Below are 17,580 nucleotides of genomic sequence, written 5' to 3'. Positions count from 1 at the left end.
TCTGTATACTGTTGTGTGTTACACCTGTGTGGCCGTTGAATACTACCCCTGCGGTAGTACCGCAAGGGCAGGTGGTAGTACCGCTCCAGCAGTAGTACCATCATGTTGCCCAGTTGCAGTAGTGTTTATTTGGCTACAGCCGCCCTAGCGGTAGTACCGCTCCTTTGGACCTTATCCTTCGAGCTCGTGTTCTTCCCCCATTGTTGACCTTCTTCGAGCTTGCTATCTCTCAATCCCTCCATGGATTTTCGCTAGTATTTGGGGGAAAGGAGAGAGGAGATCTAGATACACATTTCCACCAATCACTTTCTCCTCTATGTGAGGGGAACCCTTTGGATCTAGATCTTGGAGTTCTTGGTGTTCTCCTTCTTGTTCTTCCTCTCATTTCCTCCCTAGCATTAGTTGCTTTGGTGGGATTTGGGAGAGAAGGACTTGGGCACTTCGTGTGCCCTTGCCATTGCATTTGGTGCATCGGTTTGGGTTCTCCACGGTGATACGTGGAAGTTACAAGTTGAGAAGCTTATTACTCTTGGGTGCTTGGTACCCTTGAGCTTGTTCCTCTTGGGTGATTGGGCGCCCTAGACGGTTGGTGGTGTTCGGAGCTCAATCATTGTGGTGTAAAGCTCCGAGCAAGCGTCGGGGTCTCCAATTAGGTTGTGGAGATCACCCCGAGCAATTTGACGGGTTCCGGTGACCGCCCCCAAGGGTTGCCAAAGTGTACGGGTTCGGTGACCGCCCCCAAGGGTTGCCATTTGTACGGGTTCGGTGACCGCCCTCAAGGGTCCATTAGTGGAATCACGGCATCTTGCATTGTGCGAGGGCGTGAGGAGATTACGGTGGCCCTAGTGGCTTCTTGGGGAGCATTATGCCTCCACACGCTCCAAACGGAGATTAGCATCCGCAAGGGTGTGAACTTCGGGATACATCGTCGTCTCTGCGTGCCTCGGTTATCTCTTACCCGAGCCTTTTACTTATGCACTTTACTTTGTGATAGCCATATGTCATGGTTGCCTGGCCTCCTGGTATTGGGATGATGAGAAAATTATTAGGTTCCACAAGACACAATCTAACGGTGGGAATTTTCCGAATTCATTTGATTGTATATGTACTATATGTGCAAAAAATAAAAATTGATCACAAGGCCATCTTATCTCAAGATAAAGGATGGGCGACTAGATTTCCTTGTACACGAGATATAAGTGATCAAATGCAACAGTTATATGGAAGATTTGGATATTCCATAGTGCTTTTGGATACATCAACAAGATGTTCCAATGTGTGTCTTACTTAACGAAGCATGTTTTTTTTTGCAAAGCTGGTTGCTCAGATCATTAATTTGAGAGCAAATCATATCGAGAATGGGATAAAATCCATCAAAATGGATAATGCTATGAAATTTAGTTCGTGAGCATTTGATGATTACTGCCTAGATTGAGGCATAGCTGTGAAGCATTTTTGTACTATGTGTACATACCCAGAATGATCTTGTGGAATCACTTATCAAGAGGATATTGATAGCAAGATTGCTCCTACAGAATTTTAATCTCCGAACATCTTGTTGGGGTCATGTAGTTTCTCATACTACATTGATACAAATTCGACCAACTGCATATTATACGGTCTCCCCGTTGCAGTTAGTACGTGGAAATCGATAAGTATTTCCCATCTGCAATAATTCGGTTGTGTTGGATACTAACCGATTTCACCACCGCAGCGTACATATATGGGCCCTCATGGAGAAATGGGGATCTATGCGAGGTACAATTCTCTGTCAATCATAAAGCACCTGAAGTCCTTAGAAGGGGACTTGTTTATGGCCCGGTACAATAGTTGTATTTTGATGAGGACATTTTTCCAGCATTAGGGGAGATAATAACCACATTGAATGCTGGGAAATAGAATGAGATGTGAATATACATCTAGTCCTTAGGTCCACGTACTAATGAGTCTAAACTAGAGGTTCAGAAGATTATTAATTTGCAAAGTATCGCAAATAATCTGCTAGTTGCATTTACTGAGTATAAAGGTTTCACAAAGTAAAAAATGTTCCCATAGTGAGTGTGCTAGAGAGAGTGGATGTGACCCATAGGTCCACTCGGACACCTAAGAGGGGGAGGAATCTAGACACCAGAGGACAAGGCTTCACGGAAGCGCCCGAGGGGAATGAGGAACCCTCAAACAGTAAATGCAAATCAACTTCATGTTGACATTCAACCTAGGGTTGAAGGACACCTGAAGGATGTTGGACACATCCAGGACCCAGCACGAGTGCGCACACAAATTTGGTGTTGGGACATCGGAAGACCTTGACTCATCTGTTGTGGGAAATCACGAAGAGTCAAAAGGTAATGATGAAATCTCCACTATCGATATGGATTCAGGAGAATCATATAACTGAAATACTACATTATGTTGACATTTATTTCTCCTCAAGAATTGCAAAAGACCTTGAATTGGATCTAGAACTTAAGTACATGCATGGCTGAGTGTCTTGGACGCTCTAGTAGATCCAAAGGAAGGCAACAATTGAGGAGGTGCTCGCTCTCAAGAAGAGAGGGTATTAACCTGATCAGTAATACCCACTCCTCTAGATTTGTTCCCTGGGGGAGCAAATGGGTTTTTGTTCATGTGAGGAATGAAAACAATGAGGTGGTGAGACATGAAGCGAGGCTTGTAGCACATGGGTTCACGCAGAAACCCATCATCATTTATGATGAAACATATTCTCTTGTTATGAGTGTATAACGGTCCGATATTTTATATCACTAGCAGTGAATAATGAATTTGTATATCCAGTTGATGGATGTTGTGACTACATAGTTATATGAGTCACTTGATTCGGATATCTTTATGATAGTTTCGAGGGAATTATGATACCAAATTGGAAAGCTTATCGCAACATATATTGCGTAAAGGCTTAAAAGTTATTGTGTGGCTTAACGCAGTCGGGATGAATGTGGCAGAACCGATTGAGTGAGTTCCTTTGTTAGAAGGATTACTCAAACATTGATGATTGCTCATATATGTTCATCAAGAAATTTAAAGATGGATTTTGCCTCTTTTATGTCTATGTAGATGATCTGAATATCATTGGAACTACACAAGAAATATATGAGACAAGCAAATCATCTTAAGACGGAGTAAGAGATGAAAGATTTGGCTGAGACAAAACTTTACTTAAATTTTGAACTTAAGCATATCCCTTCGGGAATACTTGTTCATCAGTCTACATTTATCCAAATGATTGTTGAAAGTTCAACATATCAGTCATATCCATCAAAGAACTATGGTTTTGAGATCTCTGGATTACTGGAGATAAGAACCCATTAAGGCCTAATGACAGTGATGAAGAGATATTCGGACGTGAGTTTCCATATCGCGGTGCAATGAGAGCATTGGTGTATCTAGCAAACTGCACCAGGCCTGGTATATTATTAGCAATGAATTTACTAGCTAGATGCAATGCATCACTGATTAAAAGACATTGGGTTGGTGTGAAGAATATTTTTGCATATCTTTTGGACACCAACATCTTAGTTTATTTTATGATGAAAATCAAGGTATGACCATGGTTGGATATTGTGATGTTGTGCATATATCATATCCCCATAATCCCAGACCATAGACTGGTTTTGTCTCCTCGAATGGAGGTACAACCTTCTCTTGGAAGTCAAGAAGACAAACTTTAGTGACTGCATCCACTAGTCATTCTGAAATCATTGATTCTTTTGAAGCATCACATAGATGTATGTGACTTCTCAGAATGATGAACTTTGTTGAAAGTTCAAGAAGGATTGGTTCATTGGAACTACCCACTATTATCTATGAAGATAATGTTGTTTGTATTACACAGATTCAGACAGGTTATAAAGAGCAACATTATAATGTGTATTACTCTGAATTTGTTTTTGCTCCATGATCTAAATATCTTGCAAATAAAGTCATGTGATAATCTCAATAATTTGTTCAGAAAGTCTGTATCAAGTTCTTCATTCTAGAATTATGATAATGAAATTGGTATGACATGACTTTGTGAATGCAAGATTCAGGGGGAGTGTACTCCCATATGATAACCTGTGCAAGATCTTTGGATCTTAGATATTGTACTCTTTTTCTTTATGAGTTTTTCCTGAATGGTTTCTCATAGAAGGTTTTTAATGAGGCAATAGTAATACATGCATTGTGATATGTCATTTTTCTTCTTATTTTCCCACTGGGTTTTTGGAAGGAGCTTTTCATGGCATATTATGTATATCTCCTCATATTTTTCCCACAGGGTTTTTGGAGGAGCGTTATTTCCAAGATGATCTACATAGACAAAGTGGAGATTAGGGGGAGTGTTAGAAATTACATGTTGTATTAGAGAGTCGGTTAGTAATCTAACCGATGCGTCTCTTCTCTCCCGACCCTCCGAAGCGTTGTGTCTGTTGGACATGTCTCTTCAGGAGATATATAAGTTGTAATCATCGGAGAATCAAGTGAACAGTTAGTTCTAAGCAATTGTTCCTTTACAGATATCAAAGCAAAGTGTTTAAGAACTAATGTAGCTATGATATTTATTACTCCCTCCGTCCGAAAATACTTGTCATCAAAAAGTTCATTATTTAGATTCAGACTCACGGAGTACTAGTTATTACTATATTACTTAGATTTTGATTATTTAAAATGATTTGAAAAAGTTCATTATTTTGAAAAAAAGTATATGAATTAAAAAACTTCATCCATTTAGAAAAAATCAATGATTTCTAAAAAAATGTTCATCAATTTTGACAAAAAATCACAAATCTCTAGCAAAAGATCATCGAGTTTGAAAAAAAAAAGTTCATCAATTTGGGAAAAAAGTTCATGGAATCTGAAAAGGTTCATTGAACTTTACAAAATTTCATCGATTTTGAAAAAAAAACATTGAATTTCAAAAAAATGCATTCAAAAAAAAGTAAAGGAAAAGAGGAAAAATAGGGGGAAATATGAAAGAAAATAAATAGTTTAAGAAATAAAAAAATAAAACAGAAAACGGTTCACGAAAAACCCAGAAACAAAAAAGAAAAAAACTGGATGGGAAAAGTATAAAAGAAGAAATGGAAATAGATTATCACAATCCCCTAAAAAAATAGATTATCACAACCTGTAGTTAGCCCCGGTTGGTGAGTGCGTGTTACGCCCAAGCCGCAGTTGCGGGTACGATTCTTTCTCTTTTCTCGTAATATCTTTTTTTGAGTGGTAAACCAAACTTTATTGATTAGTGTTTTGGTTTACAGGAATAACAAAGGGATCATGGGGTACTCCCAGCCACATATGGCGCCCTTGAACTAGAGAAGTACAGAATTTAACTAGATTATGAGCATCAACATTCCCTTGCCGTCCTTCAAAGATGAAGTCGCATCGTGTGAATTGTCTTGCCTGGCTTTGGATCTCCTTGATAACCATGCTATATCTTCCTTCCGTCCCTTTCTTAATTTCCTCCACAACAGTTTTGCAATCACAGGCAACAACAATTTGATCAAGGTGTAAATCCTGAGCTAGGGCTAGTGCCTCACGGCAGGCCAGCGCTTCTAGCATCGGTGGATCGTTGATCTCATCAAAAACCATTGCTGAGGAACCGAGGAACAGGCCATCGTGGTTCCTTCCTATGGTGGCAGCTGCTCCTCTTTCCCGTTTCTGGCAACTCCCCCATCGACCTGAATCTTGACAACACGTCTCGCTGCTGCATGTGAGTCGCTCATTGTAGCCGACCCATTCTGAACAGTTGCAATTTCAGCAATCAAACTCTTTACAAACGAATGAGTCGCGTGTGGGCTCTGTAGGTCTCCCTCATGAATAGCCTTACGACGAGCCCACCAAATCGCCCACATAGTTACTGCCATCATTATCAGGCTATCTTGTGGTAGATGATCTATGGCTGAAAATAACCACACCTTAGCATTCGGCTCCGGGGTCGCTTGAATAAAATCAAGTATGTTTTCATCAACAAGTGCCCAAACGCACCTAGCAATAGAACATTCAAAAAGTGAGTGTCGCCATGAATCTACCATTCCACATAGCTGACAGTTATCATCATCCGCCATTTTCCTTGCATGTCTTACATCCTCTGTTGGGATTGACAGCTTAGACAGTCTCCACAAGAAATGACGTATTTTTCCAGGAACTTTAACAGACCATAGTGACGCCCATGATTTAGCTTCAGCATCAAAATCTGAGGACCCAGATCTTCCTTCTAACCATTCCTCTCTTCTATGCTTTGTGTCAGCCAACATTCGGTAAGCAGATCTTACCAAAAAAACTCCGTTCCTCTCAAAGTTCCATGCCCAATGATCATCCATTTGTCTAGTGCAGATCGGAATGGCCAAGACAACCAGGGTATCCGCTGCAATAAAATTAGCATCAAGCGCTTCTCTATGTCATGCCGCATTATGTGCATCAATCAGCTCACTTACGAAGGTTGGGGGGTTGGCCGATAGACACGCTATCGGCCTCATGATAGCGTTCCTCGGTATCCAGTTATCTACTTATATCCTCGTCGTTGATCCATCTCCGATTCTCCTGATAATCCCTTGCTTGAGGACATCTCTTCCTTCCACTATGGCTCGCCATACCTATGATGGCCGAGTCCCAAGTTCAGCTTCCAGAATTGTGCTTTGAGGATAATAGACAGCCTTCAAAATTCTCGCACACAAAGAATCTGGCCACTATAGAAGTCTCCAGGACTGTCTTGCCAAAAGAGCTAGATTGAAAAGCTCAAAATCCCGGAACCCTGGCCCACCCATGAATTTGGGCTGAGTCATAGACTTCCAAGAAACCCAAGCTGGCTTACGTTTACCTTCCCTGCTTCCCCACCAAAATTGCCTTATTAGCTTGTTTAGGTGCTCACAAAGGCCCCTAGGTAGCTTAAAGCATGACATTGAAAACACTGGGACTGCTTGTGCCACTGATTTAACCAAGAGTTCCTTTCCTTGTGAAGACAAACATTTTTCCATCCATCCCTTCACCTTGCTCCACAACATGTCCTTCAAGTACTTAAATGCTCCATTTTTAGAATTGCCTACATCAGAAGGCAATCCTAGATACTTCTCATTCAGGGATTCATTGGGAACATTTAGTATGACTTTAATCTCATCCTTTATAGTGGTTGGGCAACCCTTGCTAAAAAAGATAGAAGACTTAGATGTGGTAATCCTCTGACCTGAAGCCTAACAATAGTTCTCCAACAGGTTTGACACCTCGGTCGCCCCTCCCCCGGTTGCTTTAAAGAACAGCAGGCTGTCATCTGCGAATAACAAGTGGTTAACAGGTGGAGCTAGTGGCGCCACTTGTATCCCACCCAGTTGGGATGACTCACTTAAATTTTTCAATAGGCCTGAAAGGCCCTCCGCTGCCAATAAGAACAAGTAAGGGGAGATAGGATCTCCCTGACGAATTCCTCTGCTAGGTCTAAATTCCTCCAACTTCTTTCCATTAAACAAAACTGAATAAGAGACTGATGTGACCAAGTTCATAACAATATCAACCCATCTTTGAGAAAACCCCAGTTTCAACATGATAGCTCTTAAGTATTCCCATTCCAACCTATCATATGCCTTCATCATGTCCAATTTAAGAGCACAATGTCTGTGTTTGATAGCTTTATTGCGTTTCATAAAATGCAAGCATTCATATGCTACGATGATGTTATCCGTGATTAAACGGCCGGGAACAAAGGCCGATTGTTTAGCTGAAATGATCTCAGGGAGCACATTCTTCAGGCGGTTGGCGATAACTTTAGAAGCTATCTTATAAAGCACATTACATAAACTGATTGGCCGGAACTGTGATAAGTGAGAAGGGTTTTTTACCTTTGGTATGAGGACCAAATACGTCTGGTTAATACCTTCTGCACTTTCGTTCCCCTCGACTATCGCCAGCACTGCCTTAGTCACCTCTTCACCACAAACCCCCCAATGCTTCTGAAAGAAATGTGCCGGGAATCCGTCAGGCCCCGGTGCCTTCATAGGAAACATCTGATAAAGTGTTGATTTGACCTCCTTTTCCGTATACACCGCGTCCAGTTGTGCTCGCATATCATTCGTCACCTTCACCGGAACCGAGTCCAAAACCTCTTGCATATTGTTGCATCCCTCAGGTGTAGAGGCCTTTATAAAACTCATTCTCATACCCTCTAACTTTTCTGCATCTTTCGTTAATTGCCCATCCGGCCTAGCCAGGGCCGTGATCTTGTTTTTTCTCATTCGCATTGATGCTCTTTGCTGGAAATATTTTGTATTGCTGTCACCATAAGTAAGCCAGTCTACTCGCGACCGCTGCCTACTCATGATCTCTTCCCTGTGGTATAGCTCGACCAGTCTGTCAACCACTTTGATTTCAAGATGGCTCGGTTCTGTTCTTCCTGGTACGTTCTTTAAAACCTCAAGCTCTTTCGCGAGTTGCTTGATCTCCTTCTTTACATTACCAAAAGTATGCCTATCCCAGCTGTACAAATGTTCGCTGAGATCTTTAAGTTTATCTCTGACCTCAATTGCCGAAAAACCCTTCGGTTTGCCATTCCAGTTCGTTTCTATGAATGAATGTAACTCTGGGTGTCTCTCCCACATTACTTCGTACTTGAAACTCTTCGGCTTCCTCCTCGCATCCTCATCATCTGTTAGCTTCAACACTATAGGCCCGTGATCAGAGCAAGCTGCAGTCTCATTGCTCACCTCTGCGAGCGGAAAAAGAGAACTCCACGATGCATCCGCGACTGCTCGGTCGAGGCGGACTCTTGTGTAAGTCCCACCCGCAACCCTCTTCTCAAATGTCCACCATCTTCCTTTGTGGCCTAAATCCATCAAGCCACAAACATCTAGGGCATCCCTAAATCCCTCCATCTGACCTTGGCCTCTCAAGTTAACTCCTTCATGTTCTGAATGAATTAGAACCTCATTAAAATCTCCCAACACTGCCCAAGGCAGCGTTGAAGACGCCGAAATAGAGCACAGCGTGTCCCATGTATTATATCGTTCCGCCACCTGTGTTTCTCCGTACACACAGGTTAACCTCCATGGCGAAGGTCCAAGATCAGATATATTAGTATCTATATGATAATTTCGAGTAGCCGGTAACCTCTAACTTTATTGATTCATTCCAGAAAATTACAAGACCTCCACTCCGACCTGAGCTACTAACAGCAAAGGATCTATCATATCCAAAAGATTGTGCTAAAATCTCGACACGTGCACTCGACAATTGAGTTTCTACTAAGCACAACACGGCCGGGGCAAATTTTGTCGTGAAGTCACGGACTTCCCGAACTGTCACGGGGTTTCCCAAACCGCGACAGTTCCAACACAAAGCATTCATTTGGCTCGGCGGTCCTCCTCGAGAGAGGCCGCCTCCGTCATCAGATCATCCTGTCGGACATCTCCTTTCTCCCCCTGCTTCCTTCTCTTCACTATCGGTACCTTCCCCGGTGTCTTCTGCCCTCCATCATTATGTGTTGAGGTTGAGCCTCCCTCCAGTAAAAGGACAGTATCCGCCACTTTGCCTGCAAGATTGGGGACGGGTTGCCCTCTAACATTTAACGTGCCATCAGAAAAGACCTGCCTCTTACGAATGTTTTTGCCACTACACCCTGATGTCCCGACTGGTAGCTCGCATCCTCTTCTCCTGCATAATCTCTTGCTCTGCTGTTTCTTCCTCCCCCCCCCCCCCCCCCGTCGCCTCTCCCCTGCCTGCCTCCTCTGTCTCCTCTTCCACCCGCTCTTCCTCTACCACCACTTCTTCCTCCTCCGTCCCGATCTGTTTGAGCTTGTGGGTTCGGCTCCGGTGCCCAGAGCAGCCAATCTCCCCTTTCATAGGTTCTTGGATCATGCACACCATCCCCACACTCTTCAACTATATGACCCATCAAACCGCAAAGGTAGCAGAAGTCAGGGAGTTTCTCATAAGCCACTGGGTACCTCTTACTCTCCTTTAGGGTTATTGGCACAAAACGGACAAGGGGCTCATTGACATCCAAATACACCCTCGCCCTCAACGTATTATTAGGGTTTATCACCCCCTCATTCACTATCACCGTGATCGGTGGACCTCCCACCTTGGCTGCAACCTTTTCTGCCAGCGACTTCTTTGCAGTTAGCCCTGGCAGCAAGCCTTTGATCCTCGCCCACACTGGGATTTTGTTTAGTTTATACTGAGAGACATCTGAGAACCCGTCATACTCTTGAATAACTACCGGCGCCCTGTGGAACAGCCAAGGCCCCCCGTCCATGATCCTCCTCCAATCCCCAAGGCAATGACACTGAACAAGGACCAAATTTGGGCCTTTGATATTGAACATGACACCCTTCGCAGCAGCCCATACATTGCTCATCTGATTCAGCAGCGCCGAGTGCCCGAAGGGCCGAGTTGTATGAACCCTAAAAATCCCCAGCCAACGCACCTCTTTGATCAGCTCATCTACTTCACCAGAAAAATCTAGATCTTCCATCTCTTCCCCATGTAAGTTCATCCCGGCAAACTGATCATCCAAGTCTACTTCGGGTCCATAATACTCGAGCACCACCCGCCATTGACAGGTTGATCCTCAGATCGCAGTCCCGCCATCCTCTACTCATCCTCGAGCACCACCCGATCTTGCGATAAATCCTTCATGCACTCCGCCGGATTTACTCCGGCAGGTATTGGTTGACTCCCCATAGCCAGAACCCCAGCCATCGGGCAGCTTTTACGTGGACTCCGGCGGTAGATCGCCGGAGGAAGGTGTGGAACCCTAGCGCGGCCGGCACAACGCGCGGAAGAGCTTCTACGCTGGTTTGCCCAATGATCTATAACCGGAAACACCACGGCGGAGAACATGCAAACGCTTACACACACTACCTGCTGAGCATGCTTTTGGCCCGGCCCATGTGCAGGCGGGTACCTTTCTTTTCTTCTTTTTTTCTTCTATTTTTTCGCTTCATTAGTATGTTCAGGATTTAAAACAAAAACCTATTTTCAAAATCTTCATCAATTTGAAAATTGTTTGCGAGTTCAAAATTGTTCCTGAATTTAAAAAATGTTCACGAATACAGATGTTTGTTATTTTGAAAACTGTTCGTGAATTCAGGAAAAAAATCCTGATTTGGAAAAATGTTCGTCAATTCAAAAAACGTCCACGGATTCAAAATGTTACACAAGTTTTGAAAACATGTTCATGAATTCTGAAATGTTCATGATTTCAAAAAATGTTTGCCGTTTGAAAAATGATCGTGAATTCAAAAAATGTTCATGATTTCTAAAAATGGTCGCGTAAAAAATGTTGACGATTTAAAAAAAAGTGTCAAGGATCTATAAAAGAATCACGACTTTAAAAATTGTTCACGACTTCAAAAAAATTCCAGAATTTAGAAAATATTCTGGATCAATAAATGCTCATGCTTTCAAAAAAGTTCCTAATTACAAAAGAATCACAAATTTGAAAAGAAGTCCGCAAAATGAAAAGGAATAAAAAAGTAAATTAAAATAAAAAATAAAAGAAAGGAAGAAAAGAGAAAAAGGAAATGAAAGATAAAAATGAACACCCAAAGAAAGGAAAACCCAAAGGAGGGGGCCTGCTCTACTCGCCGCCCCAAATTCACACCAACAGTGCATTTGGTATCTTTCAACGACCAGCTAATAAAGGAGTACTCCTTGGGGAGCCCCCGTAAGGGTCACTTTCGATGGGCTAGGAGCATGCCACATGGCGTGCTCTCAGTCGCAGACACATGTCGCGTGCTGGGCGCTCACTTTAGATATTATCTTTTTATTTTTCTGTACGCGTTTTTGGCCTGTAGATGATTTTTTTTGTTTTTTCGACTTTTACCTAGTTTTGAACCCAAAAAATGCGTAAAAACGTATTTGTTTCCTCTGAGAGATAGAGATTTACTTCTCGTGGTGACACAAATTTGCGTTCACGAGAGGCACTCAAAAAAATAGAAAAAACATTTTTTTCCTACCATGAGAGGTATAAATTTACTTCTCGTGGAGGCATGGATTTGTTTCTGTGAGAGGTACCGATGTGCCTCTTGAAAAGGCCAAAAAAACGTATATTTTCGTGAGAGGCGCAGATTTACTTCTTGTGGAAGTATGGATATGCTTCCGCGGGAGGTATAACTGTGCCTATTCAAAACGGAAAAAACGTGTTTTTTTGTTTCGCGGGGGGCACATATTTACTTCTCGTGGAGGCACATATTTGCTTTCGTGAGAGGCACATCTGTGCTTCTTGGACGCATTTTTTTTTTGCGAGAGGCATAAATTTGCTTCTGTGCAGGCACATATTTTACTTTTACGGTGTGCCTCTTCACAAAGGAAAAAATGCTCATCTTTTACGTTTTTTAAAGTTCATCGAAACCTCAACATGGGATCTAGTTTTAAAAATCTCGACGCGAGAAATCTGACGATAAAAACAGTCTAAGATTGGGTGCACGGTTTAACTGATAAAATAAACGAATCTATGAAAAATAGAAGAACTCGCAAGTTACGATAAGTGGCGCACCTGAAAAGATGAGAGTAAACTTTGCCGAGAGTACTCCTTAATTAATGATTTCTTTGTCAATCATTGACGCGATAAATAGGAGACACGGATCATACAACAGAAAATCTCTAAACTGAAATTGTAACTCGAGGGCAACTAAGAACATCTACAGCTAGAACTTGCTAACTTGGACCCCTAAACGCTCGCGGACGTCCGTGGACACTGACCGGACACACCTTAATTTTTTTTCGCACAATCGGACACCTAAATTAGGAAATTTTAAATCCATACAAAGACATGCAACGCTATGTAAACGATGTAACACAATCGTCCGGCTTTTACATCAAGACATGACATCGGACTATTAAAATTTAGCATGTTCTACCTACGTACTAGCTATGGAGAAGATTGTCCACGACTATCTTTGCCCTTTCTAGCGCCTTTGTCATCCTTCACGCGGAAGTAGTGATAAAAAACACAACATGGATCAAGCTGGAATGCAAATCGCGGAGCTGTCCGATCCATCGCATGTCCTCCTCCTCTTTGGGGGGCGGTCTGTCCATGGCATGAACCGCCCGATTCTGCTCTTAGGTCAGGACACACGTGTTCCACCGCTGCCGCTTTTTTACAATACGGACGTGGACGGCTTCCTCCTCCGTTGCAGCGGATGTCGCCGCATCTGTCGCCTTCATTGTCGTCGTGTTGGCAGCGAGGCGGGCCTCGGCCACCCTCATTTTCTCCTTACCACGGCGGGCACATGGCCCCGGTAGCCTTTACCACCCCCCCCCCCCCCCCAAGATGGGGAAGCTAAGGGACCGCGATGATCCAGCCCTGGAGGATCCGAGCGCCCGTTGCGCTGACACAATGGATCGCCCCGGACAGATCCCACCATCGACCGGGTGCAATCCTCCTGGGAGCGGCGGAGGGCAATGCAGACTTTCCTCCTCCAACCCGCATGGTACGACACCCCAGTCAGCAGATCTGGAGTGGTCGGAGTCATATCCGCTGCCCGCCATGCCGGGGGAAGGCCGGAGATCGCCGGACGAGAGATTGGGGGGTAGAAGTAGCAGCTAAGGTTTGGTCCGGGAAGCGGATGAGGACAAATATATGTGGGATCGGTTGGGCCAGCGTAAGCCGGATCCGACGTGGCGGACGCGCTTGGGCCACTCAATATCTGCCCCATATTTGGACTGGATATGAGGGGTGCCGGACAGCCCGAACATTTGAGGCCGGTTTGAGGCACCCGTCTGGGTCGGCGGACGGCTCAAACCGGCCTCAAATGTTCGGGCTGACCGGGCCGCCCGCCTGGGCGTTTGAGGGGAGTTTGAGGCGCCCGGATGTAGTTGCTCTCACCAACGATGCCCCTTGGGGGCTCATAGAAGGGTCACTTTTTTGCTTGCGAGCATGCCAAGTGGTGAGTCATGTCGTCACCACATGTCACGTGTTGAGCGCTCGCTCTGAATTTTGGTTTTTATATTTTGTACGTGTTTTTTATTTTTGGTGATTTTTGGCTTATTTTCTGGTTTTTCTTAGGTTTTAGAGAAAAAAATGTCAAAGAGAGCGGCGATTTGGTGCCCGGGCTTAGATGAGCCCGGGCATGAACAGTTCTGCCATTTAAAATAGGAAAAAAGTTCAAAAAGTTCCAATTTTTTGTGGTGCTAGATGCTACTGTACGTGAACTTCGTGCAAATTTTTGTGAAGTTTGGACATTCGAGGAGCTCGTGGTAAAAAAGACAAATTTCGGATGTCTGAGAAACTTTTGAAAATCGCACTGTTCATGCCTGATTTTTTTCTTTTTTGCGGCGAGCTCCTCGAATGTCCAAACCTCACAAAATTTTGCATGGAGTTCACGCACAGAAGCATCTTGTACCACAAAAAAAATTAAAATTTTTTAAACTTTTTTCTTTTTTAAATCAAGTTACTGTTTACTGGGCTCATTTGAGCCCGGGCTCCAGGTTGAATTATCGTTTGTCAAAACACTATTGTGCTTCTAAAAAATTGGATATGTGCTTCCACGAGAAGTATAGCTACTGCTTTCGCCTAAAGGACTGGTTGTGCTTCCACGAGTTTGTTTCCGCGAGAAGTGCAATCTATGCTTCCATGAGAAATATAGTTGTACTTCTTAAAAAGGAAAATAAGCATAACCTATGCTTTTGCGAAGCACAACGTGGGCTTCCAAATAAAAGTGAAAATACCACCGTGCTTCCAAGATCCCTTTTTTTCTTCATTTTTTTGTATTCATTTTTTCCTATTTTTTAAAAAATTTTGTTTCTTTTCCTGTTTTTTATGAAAAAAACTCGTCGATACCTAATAACATGAGATCTAGTTCAAAGGTCTCAACGCGAGTAATCCAACAGTAAAAACAATTCAGTATTTAGACGCACGGTTCAAGAGATGTAACGTCTTTAATAAAAATATTGAAAACAAACTCATAGGTTACGACAAGTGGCACACAACGCGTGAGAAGGTAAGGAGTGACCTTTCAAGGGGTTACAACTCACTGCTCATATATATGTTGATGGGCTCTTGAGAACATTTTTTAATGGGTAAAGCAAAGTTTATTCATCAAAAATCACAGAGAACATTATACACGTGCCATATACGCCGATGCGCTATCGAGAACGTTGTTTTAGGGGTAAAGCCAAGTTTATTGGGACCTCTTATGGTGAACCATCAGCGCTGCGCAAGGTAACTGGCACCCGCAGCAGCAGCTGGATGGGCCGGCCCACGATCACGCAATGCGCAACACGGAAAGGGACCGCCAAAAATAGCTCGCGACTGGGATTCAATCTCGCGCCCTCGCGCTTCCACACGGGGAGGCTAACCATTGGACCAGCTAACTGCTAGTGAATATTCACAGTGCGAACAGTTTAGAGAATAGAAATGTAGACTCTCTATTTATTGCGTATTACACTATTGTGTTTATATTTTCCAATTATTTGAAAACATGTTCACATATTACAAATGAAGTTAATGAGCATGCAAAAAAACATTTGCGTATTCAAAAAATAGTTCACCAAATCAAAAAAAAAATCATGTATTTAAAAAAGAGTTCACGAATTCAAAATAAGTTCATCGTTTTTCAAAAAAAGTTCATCGAATTTGAAAAAAAAGTCATCCATTTGAAAAAAGTTCATCTAAATTGAAAAAAGTTCATCGATTGTGAAAAAAAGTTCATCGGTTTTGAAAAAAAAAATCATCGGTTTTGAAAAAAAGTTCAAAAAATTGTAAAAAGTTTCTAATTTGAAAAATAATTTCCTTGATTTTGAAAAAAGTTCATCAATTTGAAAAAAAAGTTCACGAGTTTCAAAAAAATCAGTTCATGGATTAGAAAAGAAGTTCATCTATATGAAGAAAACATTACGAATTTGAAAAAAAAGAGTAGAAAAGGATAGAGAAAAAAAAGAGGAATGAAGAAATGGATGAAAACATGAATGTTATCACATCTAGTGAAGTGGTCGAGTTGGTTACGCGGCGATCACTGATAACACGCTCTTTTTTTAGAGTTTAGAAAACAGGAAAAAAGATGAAATATGGGCCAGCCCGATTAAGACGCGGGAGTAGCTGCTGCAGGCGCTGGTTAGCGAAAACAGTACAAATCGGCGCCAAATAGGAATTGCCGAGTTTATTCATTAAAAACCACAGAGTACATCTACACGGGCCATATACGCCGATGGGTTCTTGAGAATATATATGTACGGCAACCTGGGCTCCCTTTATCTCGTGTTTGTTGTGCCCACGAGCGCCTTACGGCCTCCTACTCCATCCGCCATCATTTCTCCAAAAAGAAAAAAGAAAACTCCATCCGACAATAGCGCAGCGCATTTCAACGACATACAGTGACCATATGCCATGTAACACTGTGCGATTTTCTCAAACAAAAATGTACTCCGTAGTTCACTGCACGAAGTAAACAAACCCGTACCCCCATGTTCCCACCTTCCATTGATTTATTTATTTTCAAAAAGTTTGTCACATATCAAATCCCCTAAAGAAATTATAAACAAATTATGGAGTTGACCTCAGTTGCAAACAGTAAACTATTCACCAACTTATATTAGCTCTAGATGTCCTGTTTTTTATGTCCATGGTTGCGATAATTATTTTCAAACAAATTGTCAACCTAATATAGTATTCGCTTGACAAAAGTATTGTAGACAATATTTTTTGTGCTATGATCATGACAATAATTAGTCCATAGATATTTGTTTTCATGGCCACATTGTTTGGTAATGGGGAATACATAAATAGTTATACATAAATTATGGAGTTGACCCCAATAGTAAACAATAAAAATATCCTCCAAGTTATATTAGCTCTAGATGTCCTCCTTTTTTTATGTCTACTTGTCGTAGTAATTATTTTCAAACAAATTGTCAACCTAATATAGTATTCGCTCGACAAAAGTATTGTAGACAATAATCTTTGTGCTATGATCATGATAATAATTAGTCCATAGTTTTTTTTCGTGGGCACATATGTGTGATAATTGGTAATTCATAAAATTTATACATAAATTATGGACTTGACCTCACGAGTAAACAATAAAGCTATCCACCAAATTATATTATCTCTAGATGTCGTCCCTTTTTATGTCTACTGGCTGCAATGTATATATTCAAACAAATTACTAACCTAATATTATATTCACCTGACAGAAGTATTGTAGACAATAATCTTTGTGCGGCAGTTAGAATAAGTAGTCTATAGAATTTTCTCCATCAATGCATATCTTCGATAAATGGGGAATTTATGAATATTAAACTGATACCACATACACCGGGCGGAAAATGCGTTTGGTGACCGCGCTACAGGCAGGCCGCTATCCCTGCCGTCGCGCCACCATCTAGATTCCCGCTGCCAGTGTACAGAGGGTGTATTCCATTTATTTTTGGCTTGTATTCGTCCAGCGCGGGCCCACCCACATGCAAAACACCTAGGCAGCAGACGTGCATCTGACATGTACTCACATCATCGATGGCAGTTGAACTGTTCGTCCTTTGCATGCGAGAGCCGCACGTCCTTGCGCGTGCATGCCGTGGATGATTCCTGGCCAGCGGACACCAATAGCATGCCAAGTGCGGACGTGGTGCATTTTGGGCCAGCGAACACCCATG

This window comes from Aegilops tauschii, chromosome 3 (genome assembly GCF_002575655.3).
Source record: "Aegilops tauschii subsp. strangulata cultivar AL8/78 chromosome 3, Aet v6.0, whole genome shotgun sequence".
Classification (NCBI taxonomy): Eukaryota; Viridiplantae; Streptophyta; class Magnoliopsida; order Poales; family Poaceae; genus Aegilops; species Aegilops tauschii.
The sequence above is the reverse complement of the archived record's forward strand: the minus strand, read 5'-3'. Positions refer to the sequence as shown.